This window comes from Carassius gibelio, chromosome A1 (assembly GCF_023724105.1).
Source record: "Carassius gibelio isolate Cgi1373 ecotype wild population from Czech Republic chromosome A1, carGib1.2-hapl.c, whole genome shotgun sequence".
In the NCBI taxonomy this organism is placed as follows: Eukaryota; Metazoa; Chordata; class Actinopteri; order Cypriniformes; family Cyprinidae; genus Carassius; species Carassius gibelio.
The window spans coordinates 13,766,835-13,780,765 of record NC_068371.1 but is presented as its reverse complement, the minus strand read 5'-3'; the positions used below and the strand labels follow the sequence as shown (position 1 = coordinate 13,780,765).

Genomic DNA, 13,931 nt, shown 5'->3' with positions numbered 1-13,931 from the left:
ACTTCAGAGGGGTCCCTTTGAGCCACTGGATTCGGTTGAGCTGAAGTTCCTGTCTCTCAAGACAGCGCTCCTGATCGCGCTCACTTCCATCAAGAGGGTCGGGGACCTCCAAGCATTTTCGGTAAGTGAAGAGTGCCTTGTGTTCGGGCCGGCCTACTCTCACGTTGTCCTGAGACCCCGGCCTGGATACGTGCCCAAGGTTCCCACCACTCCCTTCCGAGACCAGGTGGTGAACCTGCAAGCGCTGCCCCTGGAGGAGGCAGATCCAGCCTTGTCGTTGCTGTGTCCCGTAAGAGCGCTTCGCATATACGTGGACCGCACCCAGAGCTTCAGAAGCTCTGAGCAGCTCCTGGTCTGCTTTGGAGGTCAGCAGAAGGGGAAGGCTGTCTCTAAGCAGAGGTTGGCCCACTGGATAGTGGATGCCATCGCCTTGGCTTACCATTCCCAAGGCGAGCCATGCCCCCTGGGGGTGAGGGCCCACTCCACACGGAGTGTGGCCTCCTCCTATGCGTTGGCGCACGGCGCCTCTCTGGCAGACGTTTGTCGAGCTGCGGGCTGGGCGACACCTAAAACCTTTGCGAGGTTTTACAACCTCCGTGTAGAGCCAGTTTCCTCCCATGTGTTGGGTAACAGGTAATTGGCGGGAAGGGCTGGCTGGGTGTCTCGCTTGCTGCGCCATTCCCCCTAACACGGGGATGTGAGCGCCTTCTTCTCCCAGTAGAGTTCCCCGGTTGGCGTACCCTGGTCGAGCATCCTCCAGCACCCTCGGCGTCAGACTTGGCGGAGCAGTCTGTTGCCAGGCCCAGTACTGGCGTTAGCATGCCCGGAGCCGGTCAGCCCCTGTACTGGGCTAGGTGTCCATATGGCTGGGTTCCCTGCGGGTAATCCCATATGTGTATTCTTCCACGGTAAGGTTTCCCTCTTGGCAAACCCGTGTCTTCCCTTGACAGATCGCTCTGTCGGTCTCTTCTGGCAGCCGTTCCATCCCTACTCCAAGGTAGGACCTGCCTCAGAGACCCTTTCCATATGTAGTACTGCCCCCTGGGTCAGTCCATATCGGTATATCCACATGTCACCTCCCTACGGGTAGGATGTGGTCTCCGTAGCGACCTTTCCTAAAGGCTCGCTTCCCCATTGTCTTGCCAGCTGAAAGAACAAATAGGGAAGATTTGAAGGAATCTTTCACTGAAGGTTGAAATCCCTTCCATTTACTTTATGTGGGCGGAACAGCAGCATGGCCTTCTCCAGCAGCGATGTACTCACCCTTTGGCCCCTTCGGTACCAAGGTCAGTGAATTTGCGCTGGGGCTTTGGGAAGGTTACGACCTTAAGCGTAGCTTTTGTGGCACGCCAAGGCTTGTCAACAATTGCAGCGCCTCAGGGTTGTGACGAGGTTCAGGTTATGGCGTTTTCCATAGGACCCCATTTGTCGGTCGACATAACTCGTAGTGACCGACAGATAGGGAACGTCTCGGTTACGTACGTAACCCTCGTTCCCTGATGGAGGGAACGGAGACGTTATGTCCCCATGCCACAACCTTGAACCATTCGCTGTTGCCGGGACACGTTCTCGGCTCCTCAGCGTAAAACCTAATGAGTGGATGCACCTGTCGCCCTATTTATACCCGCTGGCACGGGGAGTGGCTCAGGTGTGTTAATCCACTTGCCAATTTCATTGGCGTTTTCTCTTAAAATCAGAGATGATTGGCCTCCCAAGTGAGACCCCATTTGTCGGTCGACATAACGTCTCCGTTCCCTCCATCAGGGAACGAGGGTTACGTACGTAACCGAGACGTTTTGTTTTGTTGTTTTTTTTTATTTATTTTTTTTACAGTATACACTAAGCTTAATTTGTTCAGTGACTTCATATAAATCATGCTAAACCATATAAAACCATATAATACACACACACACATATATTTATATATATATATATATATATATATATCAAGACATCCCACTTTGAAAAATCCACATCAAGAGATCATGGAGGATTTAATTGCTTTCTAAATATTTCCACATTTCTAAAGTTTAGATGCTGTTTAATTCATTTTATACATTTCCCATCGAGAATCATGAAGATGAAAATTATTTAAATGAGAACCTAATTCATTTTTAAAGACTTGCACATCTCTAATGTTGAAGTTTTTAGGTTTAGGATGCTGCATAATTGTACAAATGAAGTACACTTTAAAACTAGCTACTGTAGACTTCATGAAGAAAATGAACTGATTTGATGAGAATTGTTTTGTAAAGACTTGCATGTCTTATAAAGTTGCACAAACATTGCATCTTTAGGCTTTAGATGCCATTTAAATGTTTAATTCTACATTTTAAAATTACTGTAGAAATACCATCCACATTCACAAGAAATCATGTGGACAATCACTTGTTTGCCACATACAGTACAAACATGTTACGTAGATGTTTAGATGAGTCGCGCAGGAATTAATCTGAGTTACTAATACAATTTTAAGTCGACTTCCCACATGTAGCCAAAGCAACTGGAGCTTTAGTGCTTCACATACATGAATGTTTCAAAATACCAGCTCTGTTGGAATGAGCTGTCCATGTTTTTGCTTTTCAAGGGCAGCAGTATATTTCTCCACTTTTCAGCGATTTGTGAAATACATCGGAGACCATTTCACCAGGAGCATTATATGCTGTCAGGATAGGAACTAATTATATAGGGCTTCCAGAAACCATTCCTCAAGCCCCATTAGGTCTGCTAGAATACGCCAGAAACCCACACTACTGATATATCACTGGGACGTAATGGTATTTCATTTGCTCATCTTAGAGTTTGCTTAGTTAAATGGAGCGTTCGAATACAGTAATTTAAGAGAAACAAAACTAATGCTGCTTTGATATTTTGCACAAAAGCCAGCAGAAGCTCAGCAACTATCACAAACCTGAGGGAAGGACCACTCGCGTGGAGTGATAGTGTTGCCAGGAATCATTGGCAGAAATCCCAAGGTTGTGAGATGCGATACTTATTTTTTGTGTGTGTGCAAAAGCACTTGAGAATGCATCAAACACCTTAAAGCCAAACTGAATTCATCTTTCTTCATAAGTATGATCAAGTCCTGTGTTCCTAAGCTTGTGACAAGATCAATTTTATTCATTTATTTATTTATACTCCAATTATGTTTTAAACCACAATGGGGAAAAATTTGCATAGGATTTAATATCTGGGATGTTTATCAACGTTTGGCAGGTGAAGTAACATGAAGTCTGCGCTCAATTTAATGTGCTTTTAATTTTGTTTGTGTGCATCTCTGCATGAAACCCATATAAGGAATATATATATATATATATATTATTTTGTAGGTGCGTGGTTGTTTTTAGCATGTCCAAACGTAAATTAATGGCAGAGCTAAATTTAGTCTCCTTTCTGCCACAACAATCATATCATTCATTTATTTATTTTTCCTCAATCAGTGGATATCAGTCATACATATTAAAAGGTTTAATGCAAGAAGTTTAGCAAAAGTCCAATTTAGAAGTTTAAAATGGTTTATGCATTGCATCCTTTTTAGTACACACACATACATATACACACACACACACACACACACACACACACACACACACACACACACACACACACACATATATATATATATATATATTAATATTAACACTGATCAATACATTGTGTACCATTAGACTTAACTAATGCATATGGGGGGGGGGGGGCATGCATATCTATTTATACTTAATAAAAATACACATTACACCTTTTACACAATAAATAGCATATATTTACACATTTTCTAACTTTTTTTTTAACCATGCTATTCATATTTTGTATATTTAAAGTGTCTTATCTAAATTATTTGTATTTATTTTTATTATTTGTCCAATTTACTAACTCTATTGACTGTGTTTTCTAATAGATGCTAATTATTTTTTTATTGATTTATTATTTATTTTATTTATTTTTTGCAATAATGCTGCAATATTTAGAAGTCAAGAGAATAAGGCTTTCCAACAAGCTAACTATCCATCAATTGCAAATCTGAAGTAATACGTGATACTGGAGACAAAACCAGCAGACTGATGTTTCCAGGAATTTCACCTTCTTTTCACCACAGGAATAATTGCATGCTGAATATCAATGCAACAGCAGTCAGAAAAGTGTTTCCTCGCCGCTTGAACATAAATACCCTCCACAAAATGCAGTCCTTTTTCAGAAATATAAAAGTCCAAATATCATTTCAAATAGACTTTGTGAAATGAACTTTGATAACAATATTTATGTCCGATTCCTCACAGGATTTATAAAGATATGTACATCTTCACAGTGTTTATGTGACAGTTCTTGTTTCATATGCTGATGGTGTTTTTGATATTTCAGTGTCTATCCAAAAGTACAAGAAAGATTATTTGTGAATACTAATGAGTTCAAGTTCAACTGCATGTAGGAAGTGAGGCTGGGTTTGATGGATCTTACAGTAGAATCCAAAACTGAAGTTTAGACTGAAGTTCCCGCAGTGAGGGGAAGACAAAAGGCACTTATCCCATGACTCAGGCCTGCTGAGAACTAATGGGACATGAAGCCGCTTTCCTCCTCAGTGTTCAAAGGAGTCATAGTGAGGTCAAGAGGAGAAACTTCATGCTATTATGTCTCTGTTTCAGTGTCTAATAAAATTGTATAATCTTTACAAAGTTAAGGATGCCACAGGCAACTCTTCATATCCATCCTGTGTGTGTGTGTGTGTTTGTGTGTGTGTGTGTATGTATGTGAATTTGTAAGACAAATCTGAAAGTGCTTGTTTCAGATGCATTCAATGTGTTGTGTGCTTTAGTGTCCATCCAAAATACAAGAAAGAATTACAAATAAATTAAATTTTCTCTTTCATTTAAGTAGTGAATTTGTTGTTTTAATTTTGTTTTATTTTGTTCTTCTAGTGCACAGGAATTGCAAAGGTTTTAAAGTGCAAAATTACACAATTACAAATGTTGCCTACTACAAAAAAGTAGTAATTGTTTCATTGTAAAATAAAACAAATTAATTGTTTTATTTTATTTATTTTATTCATTTATTATTATTATCATTACTATTATTATTATTCAGTTGTGTTTGGTGCTGCACAAAAACACTATTTACCTTTTAAAGCAAGAGTAAAAGAAAAGAAGAAGAATATATATATATATATATATATATATATATATATATATATATATATATATATATATAGTAGTTTGACAGTGAAATCAAACATGAATGACAATACCTATATAACATTTTCATACATTAATTTGGAATTAGTTGGAAAGTCTAATTTCTCCAAGTTTTATTTATTTATTTTTATTTTATTTTAATAAAACAAGCAACCTCACATGCTGTTATATGTATACACACACACACACACACACACACATTGATTAATTAAAAAGAACTAAATCTCTCTCTCTCTCTCTCTCTAAATATATAATATAATGTCATGAAAGACATGCAATACATTAGCATATAGCGTAGAATAGTAACATTTGCTGCAGTAACATAGGCTTCAGCCTGTCAGGGTGGCTCAAAATTATGATGTAGTATTTACAATTTGCCTTTTGCGCAGACTTCTCAGCTAATGTTTTGGATCGTATCAGCTTCCTTAAACTGTTATCCAAGAATTGTCGGGAGAGGAGATGAATGAGGTCATTTGCTTGCTAACCTCAATTCAGTTTCTGTGGGAATGCTTTTTCTATTGTCGTTATTCCCTTGGGTTTTGTGGTGTTCATGTGTGTGTTTGAGGACGTGTGTGTATTTAAACTTGATAAACTAGGTGAGAACCCATTTCGCTTGACATCCAGTTTGGTGGGCATATAAACACCTGGTCATTTGACTTGCCATGTGTTTTGACCTTGGTGCTCTCACTTTGACTCTATATGGGCATGTGTTTCTTTTGCATCAAGTTACTGAAAATTACGTCTTTACATCAGTGATTCTCCAGCACTGGGTCACGAACCAGTAATGGGCTGACTGTTCTGTTTGGGTCACGGACAGCAAGGAAAAGCAATGCTAAATTCTCAAAATCCTGATTTTCAAAGTTGCCAAAGGCCTTGAGTGTCCCAGATGAGAAATATTTGAGCTTTCAGCTCTAGCAGACTCAAGAAAAAAAAAAAAAAAAAAAAAAAAGTCTAGATTGTAGAATGTTTAAGAATGACAGCTAAAGTAGATTTTTCTAAAATTGTTATATCTTGTTTTAAACATAAGTGTATATGCATTCAGTGAGTTATATGAATTCTAAGTTTAATTATATTAAATATAATAATATTTTCATGACTATGAAAATTGTTGAGTCACACTGAAGGCATCAAGGGCTATTTGACCAAGAAGGAGAGTGATGGGGTGCTGCGCCAGATGACCTGACCTCCACAGTCACCGGACCTGAACCCAATCGAGATAGTTTAGGGGTGAGCTGGACTGCAGACAGAAGACAAAAGGGCCAACAAGTGCTAAGCATCTCTCGGGGAACTCCTTCAAGACTGTTGGAAGACCATTTCAGGTGACTACCTCTTGAAGCTCATCAAGAGAATGCCAAAAATGTGCAAAGCAGTAATCAAAGCAAAAGGTGGCTACTTTGTAGAACCTAGAATATGACATATTTTCAGTTTATACACTGAAAATACACTTTTTTGTTATGTATATAATTCCACATGTGTTGATTCATAGTTTTGATGCCTTCAGTGTGAATCTACAATTTTCATAGTCATGAAAATAAAGAAAACTCTGAATGAGAAGGTGGTTGCTCCAAACTTTTTCCACTAAGGATAATCGAGAATTATTATTATTATTTGTTTAACTCTTACCCAGATCTGTGTCTTGACATAATCCTGTCTCTGAACTCTACAGGCAGTTCTTTGACCTCAGCGCTTGGTTCTTGCTCTCATCTGCATTTTCCGCAGTTAGACCTTTTATTGAGAGGAGTGTGCCTTTCCAAATCGATACCCATTCAATTGAATTTGCCACACATTAACTCCACTTACAATAGTTATGCAATGTAATCGTTTCAGTTTTCTTTTTTTTTTTTTTTTCAGAAATGTGCAAAGTTGTCACAAATAAATAAAAATAGTCTAGCTTTACAAGCTACCAAATGCATTGAGAGTCCCAGGGAATGACAGCTAGTGGCTAATTGAAGTAGACGTGTTGGAAAGATCCTCTGGGGCTGGAGCTTCAATGTATGACAGCTCTGTGTCTGCTGCTTCAGGACTGTCAGTTGGATCTCACTAGACCTGGTTAAATAAATAATAAATTCTGCCTCCTAAATGGCTAGCATTGTAAAAAGATGAGAGGAATTATTTCAGAGATAAAATTACAAGAGCGGCCTTGTAACTTTTTGTGACATAGGTGGTTCTTGACACCATAATAATTTTTGTTTGTGCGATTTAAGCCCAAGGGACAGAAGGCTGTTGGTTTTGTTGCTAATGTTAGCTCTGAATCATTTCTTTTTAGATGATGACATAAATCCTTTATTTTTTTTCAGTAGCCTGGCCTATCAGTATTAAATGTTACAGTATAGAATATTGAAATTTGTCAGGGTTTAAAAGGTCATTACACTAAATCTTTTTAAATTTGTCATTTTAATTTTTAAATCTTTTCAAAAATTACATCTGTAAATAGTAGCATTTTTTTAATAAATAGCTACTTTATTCAGCAGTGATGCATTACATTTAAAATAAATACTTTTATCAATTCTTTACATCTATGAGCTTCACCTATATTAATAGTATGTTAAACTACATAATAAATAGGCCTAGGCCATTTCCTTTCCCACAAGATGCAAATTTAAATGCATAGCAAAGGTCGTGTTGTCAAATAAACCCTTGAGGAAGTGTTCTAAATACAAACTACATATTCATCGTCCTTGCGACCCCGTCTCATTTGCCTTTATTAATACTATATGCTTTGCTTGAAAACCTAATGGTGAACATGTGAACGACTGGATCGAGCCGCATTTGAGCCCCTAAGAGTCAAAGGCAATTTCAGTTCATTAAAACTCTTCCAAATTCATTAGCAGCAAATGTAGCAAGCAGCAACCCCAAGGGGAAGAATCGCCAGCGTCCAGTTAGTATGGTAATTCTGAAACGCGCTTAATTCATCAATGGGAACACAAGTCTTAAATTAAAGCATGAAAGTAGAGGGCTTTTTCTTCATCAACTAATTACAGTCAAAACTGTGTGTGGAAGGGAAAAAAAGGATTGAGGTCTTTGTTAACTTTAAGGCAAATTTAAGGCAGACCAGATTACATTATTGTAAAGTTTTCAAAGGCAGAAAGTTAAAGCTGGGATACAGTTTCAAGGAGGTTTTCATCAGGCCAGTTAAAACCTATTCTATGCCACAATGCAATGATATTAAAGTCAATAAACAACATTTACAACCGGTTTCACTTCTGTAATCTGACAGGTAAACCAGGTAAAACAGCATATTCAATGTGAAAAAAAAAGCAAAAAAGAAGCTCTGTTCGGACAGGACTAGTTTTCCAAGGGGTCATTAGAGAAATGTAATTGTGTTTCACAAACGTGGGCAACTTTGCAATTTTAGTCCCATATGAATCTGCTACGTCTGTGCTTTTCTCACTCAACCTCTGTAATAATTCCAGAGCAAATTACCTTCTGTTTTTCGGCAAACTCAGTGATCCTCTGAGAAAACTAATCGCATCCGAATGCAAATGTCTGTGATTGTTGACAATATTTTATCACAACACATTCCATTGTTTGTTTTGGCCAGTGTAGACGCTCGTACTACCTTGAACATTTTGATGTTTGCCTCCCAGCTAAGAAATAAAAACAAAATAATAATATCAAGCCAGATCATGTAAACTGTTAAGACTGGCTACTGTAATATCAGCATCAGGTAAGAGTATTTACCTTCATTTCTGCACTCAATAACATCATCTTTTAATTACATAATGCCTTTATGAAAATTTTACAAGATTTTACTACAAAAAAAGAAAAAAAAATGTTAAACTACAGTAAACCAGATTTTAACCACGGTTTTGCTATACTAACCATGGATGTATTTATTTGTATGTATGTGTGTGTGTGTGTGTCTGTGTGTGTGTGTGTGTGTGTGTGTGTATATATATATATATATATATATATATATATATATATAAATCTAAACGTGTTGTTGTTTTTATGGTCGTGTATCATTGTTTCCACAAAAAATATTATATTCATTAGAATAATATATTATTTAAAAAGGAAACTTTTGGTATACTTTATTGTAAATATCTTCACTGTTACTTGTGATCAATTCAATGCATTCTTGCTAAAAGTACAAAAAAAAAATAATAATAATTATTATTATTATTACAATTTATATGAGCTGCCTGTATTAACTGTAGCAGAATTAAATTGCCATCAACTAATTTGTTCGTCCAGCAAACCCTTAGCGTAATTTCATATCAACTCTAAGAAAGGATATTTCTGTGGACATTGATTTGTAAAGCAGAATCAGTAACTCATATAATTTGTGCACAAGATTTTATTAACTAAACACTAACACAATCTAATCTAATATACAAACAAACAAACATACATACATACATATAATCACTCATACATGGGGAAAGGACAAATTAGTTTTGATGGATGATACCATCAGGAAAAGCCAGAGAATGCAGCTATGAAAAGATTCAGTTAAAACACCCGAGTAAAACCATCAGCGCCATTTATAACGGGGTCTGTACAGTATCTTATACTAAACCTCTGTTTTGTTTAGTTAAATGTATGATACTTGCATTTCCTTGGCCTGGAATAATTTTGAGATCATTCGCGCAAGTAATTTGTTTCATTCGCGAATGAAATTAACTTCACAACAGACGCGAATTCGCGTCATGGAGGGCCTTCTGCCAGCTGAGTTCACGCAGCATTTTAAACCGCCATTTTTATTCGGATAATTTTCAAAATATTACTGTTATTGTGTCATGAAATGTAGTTTTAAAAGTATTTCAGGCGAGAATGTAGTTGTTTTAAACTCAAATATGCGGTTTATTTATAATGACAGCGTCTATTTAAAAAAATGTGTTTCGCCGATCTCTAAAATGAGCTCCATGCGATCAGCGGGAGCTCCGTCATCATGTATCCGCCGAGAGCAGCCTCACCTCGGATAGATCTTCTGACATTTGCCGCGAGAAGGGTCTGGCTGCAGACTTGCACTTGCACTCTCAGACTTGCATTCTCAGACTTGCACTCCCAGACACTTGTGCTTCCGCTAGCGACGTCACTTGCAGTCTTTATTATTATTATTTTTTCTATTTATTGATAACTTTTTGTTTGAATCTTTCAACATTTTACAACAATAGCCAGGTGGTGAAGACAAGAAAAAAAGAAACTAAATCACTATGTCACTTGCAATCGCTACTTGCACTCTCCACTACCTGTGACGTCACTTGCAATCAACACAAATCGTGCTTGTTGCCAATGGAGACAAGAAGCTGTGGTGGTGATTAAACGATTAAAACTAAATTAGTAGGCCTACTACTATACACAAAGTTTTTCGTTAAGCGTTTTCCTCCTGTAGAAAAAAACAAACACTTAATATGGCATAATGTATTAGGATACGTTAAGTTCAATTTAAAGACCAAATTCGATATATAGTTATTATTTAATGTACAATAAGGCAAGCAGATGGCTATGAACACAATGCGAACACTTAATGTGGCCTAATAACAGACTAAGATGATAAAGACAATTCAGTAGGCATAGCCTATGTCTTGTTGTTGACTCAAAGTATATACAGACCAGCAAATATGAACGTGCATTATGAAATGCATTAAGTAATTTTAAAAGGATCAGCTCCATACAGGCAGGCAGACGAGTACAGAACGCAGTGCGTTAAATTGTACATTTAACGTTTTCCTCCTATAGAAAATCATTATAAATAAAACACATAATGTAGCTTAATGGACAAAGACAGTGATATAAACGAGTTGCAGACAGTTTATTCTATATGGAAAAATGCTTAACGCGAAACTTTGCGGAACGTCTCCATTGGCAACAAGCACAATTTGAGTCAATTGCAAGTGTCGCAGGTAGCAGGGAGTGAAAGTAGCGATTGCAAGTGACATTGTAATTTAGTTTTTTTTTTCTTGTCTTCGCCACCTGGCTACTTTTATAAAATATTGGGAAATTCAAACAAAACATTAAAAAAAAAAAAAAAAAACAGTAAAATAAAAAAATAAAGACTGCAAGTGACGTCACTAACGGAAGTGCAAGTGTCTGAGAGTGCAAGTCTGAGAATGCAAGTCTGAGAGTGCAAGTGCAAGTCTGCTGCCAGACCCTCTTGTTTGCCGCTGGCTCTGATGTCTCTTTAGTGGTTCAAGATAAAATATAATTTGTTTGGGGTAAAATGAAACGTTTCTTATCTTTGGCCTTTATTCAATTTATCTATTAATATGTTTTGTATATATACATATATGTAGGTCCTTTTTATTCCTGTCTCTATAGAAATATGAACTTTTGTCATATAGCTCCGGTTGACTGCTCACTGACAACATCAGTCGTTCCTCCTTGTTGAATGAGTGGAGAAGGGTATTCCTGCACAACCGGAGGCTGCAGGAACATACTGTTGAATGAGTGACTCCTAGAAGGCTCCTGATTGGTAATGCGGCGGGAATTGATGCCAAAGTTAAAAATTTTCAACTCGGGCGGCAGACGCGAATTCGCGTCAAACGCTAAATGCACAAAAAGCACCATTCGCACTTAACGCGCGTTTCGCGCGAACTAGACGCGCGAATGAGGCGAATTTGCGTCTTCCGCGCCATGCTTATCACCCCATTCACGCCGCGAGACATCCAGACGCGTGTAAATGCGCCTTTGCATTGACTTAACATTGAAATCATTCGCGCCAGACGCTCTATTCAAGTCAAGACACGAGGCCTGGCGCAGACTTAGGGGTTCTAGCTCACATACTCTTAGCAGAAGAAAGGAAAGAGAGGGCAGAACTCTGTGTGAGCCTTTTTAAAGTCCGAGACAGTTCACGCCTCTTGGGAAGGGCTTGTCCATTGAGAAAGACTGAAATTCCAAGCGGGAGTTTGGAAATACTGGGGAGTTTTATAACCCTTTGTGTGAAATCTTAGTAATTTGCAAATGCAGGGATCGACATTAAAGCTTGTCCGCTTGTCCAGGACAAATGGATTTTTTGAAGGGGCAAGTTAAAGATAATTTTACTTGCCTGACCGGACAAATAACCTGATCAAAATTTTTATAACAAACAATAACTAGGGCAGCAAAGAAACTCAAATGCGAGAATGATTCTGATTTTATTACTTTGTGTAAACAGTGACTAATAACAGATAATGTATTGGCAGGATCAAGGTCGTGTCAGTTAAGGCTCGTGAGCCTGTCTGACTCGTGGAGAAATCAAAACTATAAGCACAACAGCACAGAAAGAAACATGAACAAACATACTGCAGTAGAAAAATATAAATGTTCTATATAATATATGCAACATCACATGACCAGGAGTGATGTTTTTCCGACTTTCAGCCTGATTCCAAATGTGATCTTGATTTTATACAACTTTAGTTAAATGAACAAGTAATATTAACCGACTTACATTTTAGACACATTATGGATAATTTTTGCTCCATTTCAAACAAAAATAGTTCTAAGCAAAGCCACAGCAGAACAGTCGCGCATCTGCGTGCAACACATAACAGTCTTTCGTTACTAAATGATTCTTTTTTTTAACAGGTCAATGATTCAGTGAGCCATTTACAAAAATGGTTACTTGCTTTATTTATTGAATGAATCAGCCATTTGAACGAATCAGTTGAATCAAGGATTCACTCATTAAGAAAGTGACTTGCCATCACCTACTGGTGCTTTAATATTATATTTAAAAGTATAATTTTCATATTTCTATGTCAAAAAATAAAACCTTAATCTAATAACATTATGCATTTGGACAAATGAAGTTTGTTGATACTGATTTAATTTGAAAATTAACAACCATATATTGTCTTATTATTCTTATTAACTTAATGTATTGATCACATGTAAGAATTCAATGTAAAAGAAGATATGTACATTTAATCAGTTTAGGAAAATATTGCCCTTCATGAAGTTAAAAAGTGTAACATCAATCAATAAAAAAAAATAAAAAAAAAAATAATAATAATAATAATAATAATAATAATACTAATTATTATTATTATTATTATTATTATTATTATTATTATTATTATTATAAGTCAAGCTCATATCAAAGTTTAATGTTGAGCCCTGATATGTAACTGGATCAGAAGTTGATGCACAAACTAGTAAGGCTTCTTAGAAACACTAATGCTGTATGTTGCATATGGTATCAACATATGCACTCTCGTTTAGATCAGAAGAAGACAAATTCATAGAAACTAAACATGGTAAGATTGCATGAACGAGTGGTTCATATCATAAGCATGCATAAAACAGTATACAAGACAAAAATACATTATACATAAGAACAGTAACAACATAGACAGTGACCTGAAGTACATGTGTGTTCATTCAAATATGTTATATTCATGTTTTTATGAATTAATTATAGAAGAGTCCATTTTTATAGCAATATGATTCAAATGTGTGTCTGATTGTTCTAAATGCTACAAAATTAAAGTATTTGAGGTGTCATTCTTATCTGATTTCTGCTTGCTTTTGTGAATTTCACAAAGACAGACACTCAGGTGTTACACTTTCAGATGAATTAAGGAGCACTGCATTAATGTGACATCTGTTAAAGAGTGAGCGATGGGGATATCGATCTGGCATAGAAGCTAAATATTCTGCAGAGACAAAGAGTAGATGTACAGTATCGGTTTTGTTCACTGCCATCTGGCTTTATGTGATCCCCTGGCTCACCTGCAGTCATAGCTCTTATATAAAGCTCATTAGTATCTGTCAACAAACACACACAACTCAAAAGAGCTTCACGCCACAGGTCTAATG

The 13,931-nt window shown here is 37.0% G+C and overlaps 1 protein-coding gene across 2 annotated transcripts in view; it reads left to right on the top strand.

Moving 5' to 3' along the window:
• Positions 1–13,931, top strand: part of LOC127996712 (glypican-6-like) — a 247,772-nt gene that overhangs the window by 85,345 nt on the left and 148,496 nt on the right. The gene's annotated exons all lie outside the window — the stretch shown is intronic.